This window comes from Arachis hypogaea, chromosome 18 (genome assembly GCF_003086295.3).
Source record: "Arachis hypogaea cultivar Tifrunner chromosome 18, arahy.Tifrunner.gnm2.J5K5, whole genome shotgun sequence".
In the NCBI taxonomy this organism is placed as follows: Eukaryota; Viridiplantae; Streptophyta; class Magnoliopsida; order Fabales; family Fabaceae; genus Arachis; species Arachis hypogaea.
This window is the reverse complement of record NC_092053.1, coordinates 1,376,988-1,392,185: the sequence shown is the minus strand read 5'-3', so window position 1 is coordinate 1,392,185 and position 15,198 is coordinate 1,376,988. Positions and strand designations below refer to the sequence as shown.

Here is a 15,198-nt window from a genome sequence, read left to right as displayed (position 1 = left end):
AAATAAATTCGAAAAATTATTTCAACCAACACATACCTTCAACGACGCAGAAGATAGAGAAACCACTTGCCTCCAAAGGAACACCAAACTCTTCAAACGAAGTGTGACGGTGGAGGAGACGAGGAAGACGAAGCTAACTCGGTGCCATTGATGAGAGAATTGGAAGACGAAGACTGAGCGTGGAAGAGAGGAGACGAAGTGTGAGAGTGTTCAAACAAATATGGTGAAGGCAAACCGTTTTCAAAGGCTCCAATGCATGAACAACGTCGTTTATTTTTTTATTGGGCGCCAAATCGATACTGCGTCGTTTCACTTGACTCCAGCATGGCATGAGAAGTGTCAGATCATTATTCCGTTTGCTGATTGTGCGCCAAAAAGGGTCGGAGGATAACTATGGGTCCCGGAGCTGGATGTAAGGGATACTGTTAGGAAATTTTGAAAGTCAATGACGATTATGAGTAACTCGCCTAATTTCAGGGACTACTTTGAAATTTTAGTCGTTTTTTTGCGCTATCAATTAATTTTTTGAGTTGAGTTAGCTCTATATATCTCAATTCTAATATAAGTTGATTAATTAGACTGTTATAATCATTATTCATATATATACTTGTGTGAACAAAATTTTTAAGCCATTATTTTTTTTTTAGTTTTTCTTCTAATTACCTCAAAATTCATGAATAATTATAACTCAACAGGAATAATTAATATTCATTATTCAACTTTGGCATCACACGTGTCTCAATTTTGTGGTGAACACTATTAATACTTACATGATAATCTCTGATCATCACCATACCTTGTTTTGTTTTGTTTATTCAGTTATTGAGAATGTTAAACTTACATCATCATCGTATATATGTACATCGAACCAAAGAGAAAGAAAAAGGGTATATATACATGTATATACTATGAGGGAATTTAATGTGAAGTAGGGAATTGTCAAACAATTGGACTTTTGCCTTTGACGATGATATATTGCAAGAAAGTCACACTCTTGCGTGTATATATGTGGTGCATACAAATAAAACATGGTGATTAAATCACATGTGGCTATCATTTCATAGCTCATTACATGGTCTTTTAAATGACTAATTATTTGTTCTTGAGTAAATGACTTACCACAATGAGAGTAGTCAACTAATCATTATCGCCTTTTTTTTTTCGTTTTCATTATATCTTTGAATGAATTCGACATACTAAAAACTAATTCGTCATAGATCTTTTGAATTTTATTTAATAGTTTGTCGTTAACTAATAAGTTGCTGTATGTACAAGATGAGATTCAAATTTTTAATACTTATTTTAGATAGACTAATTAGTTAACCATTACACTAACCCAAATTTTTTTTTCTTTGATATATAAACAGGACTTGAAGTCCAATAAAAAAGACCTACATACAAACTAAATAGGGTAGAGTAACTCATTGTTCATCTTCAACTAAAATATTTACTACCTCTCTTAGAAGAGTGTCCCAAAAGTGAAACCCTATTTCCAATTCAATGCTTTTATACACTAGATAATCCGTACATCTATTGCCTTTTATATAGATTAACCCAAGTTGACTAAACAACTGTTTTTTTTTTTTTTTCTCTTGGTCTGGAAACAAATTTTGTCGTGCATCCTAATAAACTTAAGCCCAACAGCCAGTTTTGGATTTAGGGCTTAGGCCCATGTTGATGTTAAAAGTTTCTCATGTCCCAAAAAAAAGTTTCTAGTATACTGATGTCGTTATTAATGTTTATGTGAAACATTTTATATGGAAAAAAAATTTCAAAAATTAAATCATACCATCAAGATTATCATTTTGATTAGCAGTAAAATATTTGTTGCATATCTTTTTATTCTAATATATTTAAACACCTTAACATCCAAGGGTCCATAGCTCAGTGGTAGAGCATTTGACTGCAGATCAAGAGGTCACTGGTTCGAACCCGGTTGGGCCCTAATGTATTATTTTTTCATCTAGTCTTCTATCCTTCCAAGTTTTAGCCAAAGTTATTATAAAAACAGCAGCTCCATCCCAAATTCAAATGGAATTAGTTCAATTAATCATAAGTGGTTATGGATAATCTACTTTTGCTTATATAGGCCACACCGTGTATCTTATGTTTGCCACTAACTATATACGCATCAGGCACATCCTTAACAAAGAGTTCATCTAGATTCTGAAGGAACCTATTACTTTATGTAAATAAATTAAAAAGGATTTTCAGAAAATGCATTAAAATAAAATAATGGGAAAAGGCTCTAATTATGATCCAAATATCCAATCCTTGAACGGATAACGCAAAATTTTATCCAACCCTTCATCTGAATTATTGTGATGATGAGCAATGGATATAGATGCTTTTCCACTTCTCAAAAGAGCAACCTATACTACTTTAATAACCGTTTTGGATACATTATCCAATCTTTGGATCTAAAAGATTTAAACATAATTCCCATCTGGCTAATTCAGATAACCTTTGATTTTTGAATGGATGGACCAAAAAGAAATTAAAAGCAATTGATTCTTTTGCATCCTAATTAAGTAGTAGTGTGTCACTAAGCATACATAAACTAAAGCAATGGGGGGACAAACTTCTCCCATAATTGACAATTTAATCATACGTATATTGTTGTTATAACTAGAAAAAAAACAGACACATAATAATGGATTAATGGCCCTTTAATTAGTTTTTAATGCGTGACATGCAACTTTTGTTCTATGACCTGCTTTTACTGAACAAAACTTTCTATTGTAAATTTTAGTAAACTTAACCTTGTTAATAAATGATTTTTTAAAAGATATAATTATTGATGTATATTTTTTCATCAATTTAAGTTTTCGAAAAAAAATAATTTTATAATATAATATCAGAATTGTTATGACTTAATGGTCTAAAATTTAATTTTATTGACCCCAAAAATATCAGCATAAAACAACAAAATTCAGATAAATTTAAAATAGACTTTTGCGCGAAGAGACGTAATTTAATATGTAATATAATTTATTTTAGATATGTTTGTTTCTTTTTTTTTTTTTTTCCTTTGACTTGGTTTAGATGAGTCTGTCGCTATTGTAGTTGTTTTGATTTGAAGTAACTAGCTTTGTTGTACTTCCCTCACTTTTTTCACTTTTGTGAGGCTGTAAGCATTGAAAAAAATAGAGTAGGTTAGATAGAGATGTCATTTTTTAAAAAATCTAGGAGCCAGCAACTTTGTTCAATTCTGGCCAGCATATAACCAACAAAGAAAAGTGAATTATTTGATGAAATCTCACACTAATCTCACACCATTAAAACTATCATTGATGACTATTTGATGGCTACAAATCACAAAAGTTGCTGATCCCTAGCATTCCTCGTCATTTTTTATGTGAATTTCTTTTTATTGACAATAGAAGTTCGTTAGTGTAACTACTTTAAGAATCTGTTAGATTAAAACATACATAGGAATTTTATTTGTATATTCATGTGATTGGATGAAAACATATATCAAATTTAACAGTTTCAAAATATGTGCATGAAATTCTTGAGTACTACTCGGGAACATCAAATAATAATATTGCGGTGTACTTAATTTTAGAGAAACATATTTCAAATTTAGTGATAGTTTTTGTTAATCCTTTGGATTCTATCTTTACTTTTAATTTTCTTGTTCTTGTTGTTCCGTAAATTCCGTGAGGACAACTAGTACCTCTTACTTAGGATTTAAGCAAAATTGGAACCCTCACATGATGCTTTTGTATATATAACACAAATAACACAAAGGACAAACAATTGAAGACTCTTAATTCTTAAACATGGCCCCCATAGGATATATATCAAATAATCAAAGTAAGACATTGCATGGGAGACCCCACCACTATTTTATATATATATATCCTATTGTATTGTTTTTTTTAATTGTTACCAATTATTTAATTTATTGAATGGAACCACAACTGTGAAATCTTTTTTTTTATCTCTATTTTTATTAATCAAAATGAACGCTTTGATTTTTTGTTGACTAATAATTTGAGTAAGTCTTGAATGAGCTTTCGAAAGTTTAACATAAATAAACGAATTTTTATTCTACGTTTCGGAATTATATATTTTCGTTTATTTATGTTGATAAATAAATGATATTTTGATGAATGATAATTCAATTTTTTTTTCGGTTATTATTTTTATCTGCTTAATCTATATATAATACAGACCCCCTATATTTTGTTACGAAAGAACGTCAGAGAATAAATAAAATTTATTATTTTTTGTTAATAATTAATAATATTTAAAAAATAAATTAAAAATATATTATTAAATTATTAGACTAAAAAAATTAAATTAATAATTAAAAATATTAATAAAAAATAATAAATTCTACTTCATATTAAAATTTTTTTTTCTTTTGTTAAGTAATAGAACTAAAGAACTTAAATTATTTTTGAGATCAATATTTTAAAACTAAAATGTTGAAACCTATATATACTTTATATATAGTTTAAATTGAATTAATAAACAATTATATATTTAATTATATTTTATAACACAAAAATTTAGCAATTAATAATTTATTGTGTATAAAATATATTTTTCATTTGACAATTTTTTTTATTATACTATTATGAATAATTTTGATTATTTTAGTAGTTAATTATTTAATTAAAAAATATGTAAATTCATATAATATATAATGACTAATTAATTTTATAATTGATAATATTTTTGTTATAAATTATTATGTTTCCTGTGTTGGCCAAAGTTTGGAATAAGGCGGCTAGGTTGGAATTTGCCACCACTAAATCCAACATACAAGCTTCCTTTGGTAACCAAAAGATTTTCATTTTTATTTATTTATTTTTTTTAATTTTTTTTTAGTCCTATCGTTTAAAGTAAGCACTAGTTTTATAACACTAGCTACTTGAAAGCTTTTTTGGCAGAGTCAGTATTCAATGGTTGAGTAAACAATTATTTAATTATAGAAGTGGCCAAAAGCAATAAGCCAAAGCTCTTTTTTTCCTTAGCTTGCACTATGCTATATATAATAAACATTTTGTTATTAAAGCAATAATTAAAGAGAAACACAACCCTTAATATGGTAGCCTTCTATTAGGTGATTAAATATTTTTTAAAATTACTTGGCAGAAGGAAGTAAATCTAAAATTTGAAGAGATAGGAGACTCGAACCCACGACCTCTTAATTGAGTATGGGGAGTCTATGCCATTTGAGTTAGAAAAAAAAAAGAAGGAAGTAAATCTATGTTATTATTGCGCATTATTTACCCGATATAGATGTTTAATTTGAGGTGAATTTTAGTATACAGATCAAAAAGTCATACAGATTTAAAGATTTGCTTACACCATACTTTCTAAAAGCCACACTTTTCACTTTAAACCATAACTCGTCACAAAAAAAAGCGTCACCTAATGGAAAAAAGTAAATTAGAAGATTTAAGAGAAGAAATAATTAAATTATCAAAATTAATAGATAAAAAATTAATGATTTTAACTAATATTAACTGTAATGACACTGAATTCTTAAAATCAATACAAAATGATTTTTCTCAAAATCTTTATTTTACTATAAGTTTTATTGAAGGATTTCAAAAACCTGAAAAAACTTATTTTTCACACAGAATTTCTAAGAAATGTTACCATGGAAATGATTCCCCACATCTTTATCATACTTTTAACCCACAATTAAATTCTATAGTAGATATGCTTGAAGAAATATTAGTATCTATAAAATTTCAAAGAAATAAGGAAAAAGAGAATCCCAAAGAAGAAAAATTTCAAAATATAATCAACATAACAGATTTAAAAGTAAAACCACCACTAAAATTATGAATATTGAAGAAAAATTAGAAGAAGTTACAATGCTTTTTAAACAATTAAAAATGGCTCAAGAAAATAATATTATGGAACAGGGATTTCAAATAGAAGAAGAATTAGTAAATTCTGAAAATATAGAAAATGAAGAACACATCCTAGATTATTCAAGTGACGAAGAACCAGCAATTCCAATACAAGTAAAAAATGAAGCTGGAACATCTAAGGATAGTCAATCTCAATTTAAATGGAAACATGTTTTGATAATTATGCTTTTAAAAAAGGGTTTATAAATAAAGATTCAAAATATACAAAAATACCATCAAAATAAGTTCCTAAAATCCAGGAAATGGAAGGAGAAAGAATGCTCGATTTAGACTGTAAAAAGAATGAAAAAGAAATTTTCGAAAACTGGTTGAATTCCTTCTTATTAGAAGTCTTTACTAATCCAAAACTTAGTGAATTGTCTGGAAGAGACATTTGGAATTACATAGGATTTCATACTAAAGGAGCTATAAGAGATTATATGACATCAATAGAAAACCAAATAATAGAAGAATTAGCAACAAAAATAACAGCTTATGATAAGATATTATATATAATGATGATTCTATATAAAGAATTTTTTGGAAAAAATATTATAGATCATAGACAAGAAGTCTATAATAAAGAATATCAAGAAGCAAAAAACCATTTAGCTAACATTCAGATATATGATTTATGTAATGTGGAGTCTTATATAAGTGAATATAGAATACATTATTACAAATTAAAAGAAGAAGATAAAAATCATTATCTTAGTATGTATATAACAAAACTTCCATATCCTGCTAATGAATTTATAATGGGAAGATTTATAAGAGAAATAAATAGAGGGACAATTGAAAATAATTTTGGTGGAGCAACCTCTGCAATAAGAGAGGAAATAAAAGAACGTTGTATGCAAGAAGCAACTCAAAAAAATTTGCAAATATAATTAGAATTTGCTGTCAGGATAATGAAGAGATACCTCAAAAATATGGTCTTAATAAAAATTTTCAAAGAAAAAGAAAATATCAATTTGGAAAAAGAAAATACTATCCAAACTGGAGAAAAAAGAGGTATTTTAGAAAGAAAAATAACAATAAAAACAAAAGACAAAAAAATGACTATTGCCCAAATAAAAAAGAAAATTGTAAGTGTTAGTATTGCCAAGAAGAAGGACACTATGCAAATGAATGTCCAAAAAAGAAGGATAAAAAGGATCTTACCAAACAAATAGAAATTGCTAAGTCTTGTTTCATGGAACCATTAGAAGAATTTGATGATAACTTAGACTATATTTTTGAATATGTCTCGAAAACAGACTCAGAGACTGAGTAATAATGCCACATTTATTACCATAAAAATATCAGAAAAGTTCATAAATGCTTTCATAGATATTGGAGCAATACAATGCTTTGCTAGTACAAATATAAAACTTGATTGGAAAAAATTAAATAAACCATTAAGAGTTAGAATAGCTGACAAATCAATACATAAAATTGACCAAAAAGCAGAGATAGCTGAAGTTTTTATTCAAAATTATAGGTTCATTGTTCCATCTATATATATGTTAGATTCTGGAATGGATTTTATCATAGGCAATAACCTTTTAAAGCTATATCATCCATTCATTCAAGAATTAACATATATAGTTTTAAAAGCTCCACACGATTCTTCAATAAATCAAAAATCAAAACGTATAAAAATACCAACTACTACTATAGATAAGATCTTAAAATTTAAAATATTTTCTATATTAGAAACATGTTATTTAAATTTATACTTTCAGATAAATATTCCAAAAAATAATCTTGAAATAAAGATAGGAGAACTTTTGGATGAAATTTGTGCTGAAAATCCTTTAGATATTAAAAATACAAATAACGAATTAGTAAGCATTAAATTAAAAGATTCTACAAAAGAGATAAATGTTCCAAATCAAATTCCTTATTCCGCAAGAGATAGAGAAGAGTTCTCATTAGAATATAAAGATCTTTTGGAAAAAGGAATTATAAGATTAAGTAAAAGTCCTCATGCGGCTCCAGCTTTTTATGTCGAAAACAATAATGAAATTAAAAGGGGAAATCGAAGAATGGTTATTAACTATAAGAAGATGAATGAAGCAACTATTGGTGATGCTCATAAACTTCTAAGAAAAGATTCTATTTTAGAAAAAATCAAAGGAGCAACTTGGTTTTCATCTCTTGATGCAAAATCAGGATATTGGCAACTTCGTTTAGACGAAGAAACAAAGAAATTAACTGCTTTTACTTGCCCAACAAAAGAATCAACAAGTGTGTTGCTCTATGAATGGAATGTATTACCATTCGGATTAAAACAAGCCCCAGGTATTTATCAAAGATTTATGGAAGAAAATCTAAAAGAGTTAAATGAATTTGTTTTAGTGTACATTGATGATATACTAATTTTTACAAAACAGGATAAAGAAGATCATCTTCAAAAATTATTAATAGTTTTAGAAAGATGTAAAGAAAAAGGATTAGTTCTTAGCAAAAAGAAAGCAAGAATAGCAAAACAAGAAATAGAGTTTTTTGGATTAATTCTATCTACTCAAGGAAAGCTAAAACTTCAACCAAATGTTTTAGAAAAGGTAAATTTATTTTCTAATAAAATAGAAGATAGAAAACAATTACAAAGATTTTTAGGGTGTATAAATTATATTTCTGATCAAGGATTTTTAAAGAATATAACAGAATACACTAAAAGCTTATTTCCAAAAATAAGTACTAAAAAAGAGTGGAAATGGGATGAAAAAGATAGTATGCAAATTCAAAGAATTAAAGAATTATGTAAAAAACTTCCAGAATTTTATATTCCAGAAGAAAACGACTACTTAATAGTAGAAACAGATGCTTCAGACATAACCTGGTCAGGATGTCTAAAAGCTAAGAAAGCTATAAAAAGTTTGGAACAAGAAAAAGAATCACTAGATTCTAAGTATTCCTTAAAGGAATTACTTTGCAGGTATATTTCAGGAACTTTTACTCCAACAGAACAGAGATATACCACTCATGAAAAGGAAACTCTAGCAGCAATTAAATCTCTTAAGAAATGGAAAATTGATTTACTACCCAGAGAATTTACATTAAGGACAGATTCAAGTTACCTAACAGGTTTCATACGATATAATTTAAAAGTTGATTATAATCATGGATGATTGGTAAGATGGCAATTATTTTTGTTACAATATCCAATAAAAATTGAATATATTAAGGGTGACAAAAATGTTATTGCAGATACATTAACAAGAGAATGGAGTTCGTCTACAACGCATTAGATCAAGAAATTCAAAAATATGAGCAAGAACTCGAAAAATGCAAGCATTGTCAACAAATAAGGACACAGATCCAATCCCTCAAGAAGGCCATTGAAGCAATGAAATCAACACAACAAGCAAAACCATCAGAGTTCAGCCAGCTAAGCATGGTGGACAAATCAGGTGAAGAAAAAATTTCAGAAAATAAAACAATTGCTGAAATCATTAAAAAATCCACCCAAGATAAAAAATATTATGTAATTTATAATGGCGCCATGAAAGGAGTATATGATGCCTGGGAAAAAGCAGCACCATTCACACATCAATCAAAGATAATTCATAAAGGAGGGTTTCTAACACTGGAAAAGGCAAAGGAATCCTTCAGGGAATATGAAGCTCTCCATCCAGAGCAAACCCTAAAAAGAGCAGATAAAGCTCCAATTCAAACCCAGAGAACATGGATAATAAGAAACATTCCTACAAGGGTTGAAATCAAGGAAAAGAAAAGGGTCTGTAGATCTAATCTCAGAGAAACCCTTAACATAGTCCTGAATTGGACTGAAGAAAAAAGGGCAATTTTGGGATATTATCCTATTGTCAAAGAACAGCTAACAAAGCTGGTTATATTTCCAGATGCTTCCCCATCTGACACCTATCAGTTTTTCCAGTATGGATTAATTGATACAATTTTAATTTTTAATGATCTAAAAATTATTAGTGAGTTTTCTGCAGGATTCGTTGATGCAGTAAAGAGATTTAAAAATATGATTGACAATGTAAATCCAAGGGATATATCCCTAAAATTTACAAACAGTCAACCTATTTTTAATGAAGAAGAAGAATGCTTGGTTCCAGCACACCAAGTAATATTCATGTCCGTCTTCCCAAGAAATTTTCAACCAATTGATCAGATTCAAGATTTAACAATTTACAGTCATGAAGGAAGGCTAGTCAGCACATTAGTAAGGGTCTTTGAAAGAACTCAAAAAATAACGAAGGAATCTCACACAAGGATTAATTATAAAAGTAGAAATACTCTGCTTGTGTCCAGTAAAAGAAATGAAATTGAAGAAAGAGAGATGAGACTCTTGGTGGAATTTGAATCAGCATTCTACAACTTATCTGACTTTTAGAAAAGCTCCCTGAAGGGATAAAGAGGAATCTCTGCTATTTGATAAAAGACAGAGAAGACCACAAATGCCAGCTATGTGCCTCAGAAATATCTTAAGAAAGCAATAATGAAACGGAATCAACCCACATGATAAAAGAAGATGACAATGCATCTGAAGCCCACATGATAAAAGAAGAGGACAGTGCATCTGAAGCATCCCTCAATATTATTATATAATGACGTAAGCGCTTAGGTCATAAGGCACCAACAATGTAGCTGGTGTAAGGTAATAAACAATGACGTAAGCAATGACGTCATAAGAAGGGTAAGGATGGGAATTGTCCATCAGACCCAACCATTATAAATAGATTGCTTAGGCAATTGTAAGAGGCATCAGACAATAGGAAGCAGGAGGCTAAGAGTACTCATATGCTAGGAGAGCAAGGAGGAAGCTGCCGAGGCGATTCTATAGTCTGAGAAAGAATTTCCTTAGGGAAAAATAATTCTAAACTCCCCTCTGGAGTTAGTATCTACAATCTCCCATCTGAAGATAAAAACACCTTATGTAAAATATACTAAATAAAGAAAATTTTTCTCCAGAAAGGTACATCTTCATTCTAGTCTTTCAATTATGAATTATTTAGAAAGTTTAGAATTAACAGAAGAATCTGATTATTATAGATTAACTGCTTTATTAGATAATGAAAAACAGGCTGTTCTAAAAACAGAATTAAATCTCAAATCAAATGAAAATTTTAATAAACAAAATCTTTTAAAAGAAGTTTTTAATAGAAAAAATATAATATACTATGGAAAAATTCAACTAGAAGCCCCTATAAAGATAAAATCTGCCAATGGAGAACTTGAAATAGCTTTGATAAATGATGAAGAATTGAATAAATAGATTGAGAAAATTAAGGATCAACAAAAAAGATCTAAAATTGGATGGATTCATATTAGTACTATACAAGTCTTAATCAAATCTACATATATGAAAGGAATTAATTCACCAATAAGCTTAGCAATATGTGACAAAAGAATTACTGATGACCCAATAGATCAAATAATTGAAATTGTCCATGGAAACTCGGCAAACGTAAATGTTAAATTTAATGCCCATCTTGGATATGCTATACCTTTATCAACTGAAAATCTTAGAAGATCTGTAAGTTTGGCTTATAAATTCCACAGAAAGAATCTAATGGAACAAGACGATGAACCATTTTCAATTACATATGCAATAAATTATGCTTTAACAAATAGCCATTATAGTATAATATTTAAAAACAAAGAAATAATTTATGTCGATGAATTATTTCAGAAAATTGTAAAAACAGAAATACCAAAATATAAAGCTATTGAAAACCCAGTTCTATTATTAAAAGAACCATCAGAAAAATTAGTTTCATCGAATTTTCAAATAAGAGAATCTAAAATTAATAGCCCTTTAAGTTTATCTAAGTTAAAGATTAAAGAGGAAAATTCTGAAATAAAAGAATTAACAAAAAAGGTCGAAAAATTAAATGAAACCCTAAACACTAAATTATGACAATAAATAAAGAAAAAATATATGTAACTTATCAAGATAAGAAACAAGAGCTCTTTGAAAGAGAAAATCGGTTGAATTATTTACAGTTTTCTGAAATAAATCAAAGAGCATTTGAACCTCTAAAAATAATCTATGACAAGTTGAAAAGAGAAGTTGAAGAGCTAGAAAAATTAATAGAATCTCTAGAAAATAGTGATGAATCGATGATAGAATTTGCAGAAATTCTAAAATAAATAATGAAGCATACAAAGATTGAAAGACCAGAAAATAAAATAAAAAGAGAAAGGGCGAAAAAATTAAAAAGCAAAATAAAGGAGTATAAAAGGGAATTAAATAATCTTCAGATCGAAATTGATGACCTTATAATAAAAAGGATAGAAATAAGAATAAATATAAACAAGTTGGAGTTAAACTTAAAAAATTTATAAATGCCTGAAAAACCATATTATGACTTAAAAGAATTAAAACTGTTAAAAGAAAAAATGGAGAATGAAGTTGAAAAACTAAAAAGATATTTAGAAACAACAGAAAGTGTAGAAATAAAAGAAGTTTTTGAAGATTTGAAAAATTATATTAAAGAAAAAGACAAACAGATAAAAGATTGTATATATAATAATCTATGCAAAAAAGAATATTATAAACTAAAACAAGATTGAAAAAATATAAAATTGAAATCAGAATTATAAATACCTAGTAATAGTAGAAATGGTCAACACTTTTGATTATGAATTTGCATAATCAATTGAATCCATACAAACTATAAACTTATTCAAAATAAAATATGAAGAGTTAATAGAAATTTCGAAAAAGAAATTAAAAGAAAAGTCGACTTTAAAAATTGGTATCAGAGCCAAGTTAACGATTAAGGATAACACTTTTTCTTTAAACAACACTTTTAATGATACGCTTTTAAATCAATAAACAATCAAATAAAAACAAAAATCTATAAATCTGTATCAAAATACATCTGTACACTAGATGGACCCTTAATTTGATTAATCAAGTTCGAATTGTTTGGTGATACTATACGTGTAGTATAGGCATAATTTTATAATAATAATACTTTTTTTTTTTGTGACTGAATATAACACAAAGAAAAAACACCTAAGAGAAAGAGTAACACTCCTCTCTAATAATAATGTCTAAATTATTAGGGGGTTGTAACCACTCTAGGTACACCTGCTTGTTTAAAGCAGCAGTCTTAGCCATTAAATCAGCCGCTCTGTTTGCTGTACGCTGGATGAGCACTAAAGTAGCTGTCCAATTGCGCTGAAGCATCTCTTTGATTTTGCCAAGCAGATCAGAGTCATTCGTAATCATGCTGGTTGTGCCTCGCGAAACAAGAAGAAATGTATCAAAATTATCAGTTTCACATATGACTTCTTTACACTCGCAATCCCAAACCATAACAAGCCCTCTCCAAATAGCATGAAGCTCACAAGAGAGAACACTAGAAATAGGTATACTGGCAGAACAACCTTTCATCCAAATTCTCATGCTGTCTCTAATAATACATCCAAAACCCGCTAATTGCCCATTTTCAAAAACGCTTGCATCGCAGTTCACTTTACAGACATTCATTGGAGGTGGTTCCCAGTTATATTGCAAAGAGGAAGGAATAATATGTTTTTGGTTGATAACAACCTTAGAGAAATCGCGAGCAGCATGTTGAACTAAGTGAACAATTTTCTCCTTACTCCATGGATCATCTTGATGGAAGATGTCATTGTTCATATCCCTCCAAATCCACCAAAAGGCCGCTGCAAAGAGAAACTCATTTTTGTTGAGGTTAGAACGAATCCAAGACACAAAATCCAAACTAGAGTCCTCAGCGGTCATTCCCAAATTTAAGCTAATCCAAATCTGACGAGCTTTTTGGCAAGTCCTAAAGCAGTGGTTAATATCCTCTAGAGCAAGATAACATCGCTGACAAAAATCAGAAGTAGCAAGACTTCTTTGAAACCGGTAACTAGTTGTGGGAACTCCGTTGTTGAGACAAAGCCAGAGCAGACACTTTATCTTCTCCGGTATTCTCAAGCGCCAAAGCCAAAGCCAATTTTCATTATCGTTCCAGTCAAATTTCTTCTTCAATAGCCATTCATACCCGCTTTTAGTCGAGTAGGTGAGAGTATTTGAGTTTGTCCAAAACCAACCTGTTTTATCTCCTGCCTGCTTGATAGGATTAAAGAGCATCAAATCAAGTTTAACTTCTTCCGGAATCATTGTGCAAAGAATATCCCACCGCCAATGTCCATGGTACCAGACATCTTCTAGCTTCAAGTGAGAATCAGAGATGTGCACAAAAGGAACCAAAGGAGCTAGTGTTCCACATGGTCGCCAAGCATGATACCAAAAGGATTGAGACATCCTGCCTGTACACCAATCAAAACCATCACGAAGCTTTTCTATTGTCTTATAAATCGCTCGCCAAGTGCTTGAAACATTATTAGAAAAACTGGATGAAAAGCAAGACCTCCCAGATAAATATTTTGCCAACATAATTCTTACCCAAAGCTTATCATTATTATGCAGTAATTGCCAAACAAGCTTTCCTAATAAAGCAAAATTTACACACTGGGTATCTCTAATTCCCAAGCCTCCATATTTTCTTGGAGTGACAACTTTGCTCCACTTGACATAATTTAAGCATCGCTCCCCCACCTTTCCCTTCCACAAGAATTGTCTAAGTACAGAATCAATCTTTTGACAAATCGAAATAGGAAAAAGAGTCACTTGCATCTGATAAATAGGAAGAGAAGAAGCAACAGATTTAATTAAGCAAAGCCTGCCTGCTCTGTTAAGGAGCCGACCTTTCCAACTAGCCAACCTATTCTTGATCTTCTCTAAAGAGTCCGAAAAAATAGACCTAGCAGCTCGAGGATGGTTAAGAATTTATTGTCTTATTGTTCATTTTAATAATTTATTGTCTTATTGTTCATCTTTATTTCTATGCGTTCAAGTGTCACAAATCGAATGGTTTGAAGCAAGAAATCTAATAATTTAACTTTATGTGCCAGCCATGCATTATATATAGTAACTAAAATCAAATCATGAAGTACTAAACCTAAAAAATTCATGAAATGATAGCCTATGAAGGGGACAGAGCCATATGTGGCTATATATATGTTTTGATTTTTTTTTTCATGCATAATAAAACTTGTATTTATATGTGTATTTTTTCAATATTCATATACATCGATAGATGCAAATTTATTTTGTTTATAGTATAAATAAGATATATATATTTATAAATAATTAAATATAAATTTTAAAAATAATAAAAAATATTAATAATTTAAATTAGACTAAACTATTAAGAATAGAATATTTTAAATAATAGAAAAGATGTACGATTTTAAATAATAAAAAAGATAAACCGTTCATTTTAAATAATAAGATTAACACGTTTATTTGTATTGTACATAAGTGCACTATTAAACTGCC

The 15,198-nt window shown here is 29.2% G+C and overlaps 1 non-coding gene across 1 annotated transcript; it reads left to right on the top strand.

Moving 5' to 3' along the window:
- The first annotated feature begins 1,873 nt into the window (after positions 1-1,873).
- Positions 1,874-1,945, top strand: TRNAC-GCA (transfer RNA cysteine (anticodon GCA)). Its single transcript has one exon. It is a non-coding gene; the product is annotated as a tRNA-Cys (tRNA).
- Positions 1,946-15,198: the final 13,253 nt, after the last annotated feature.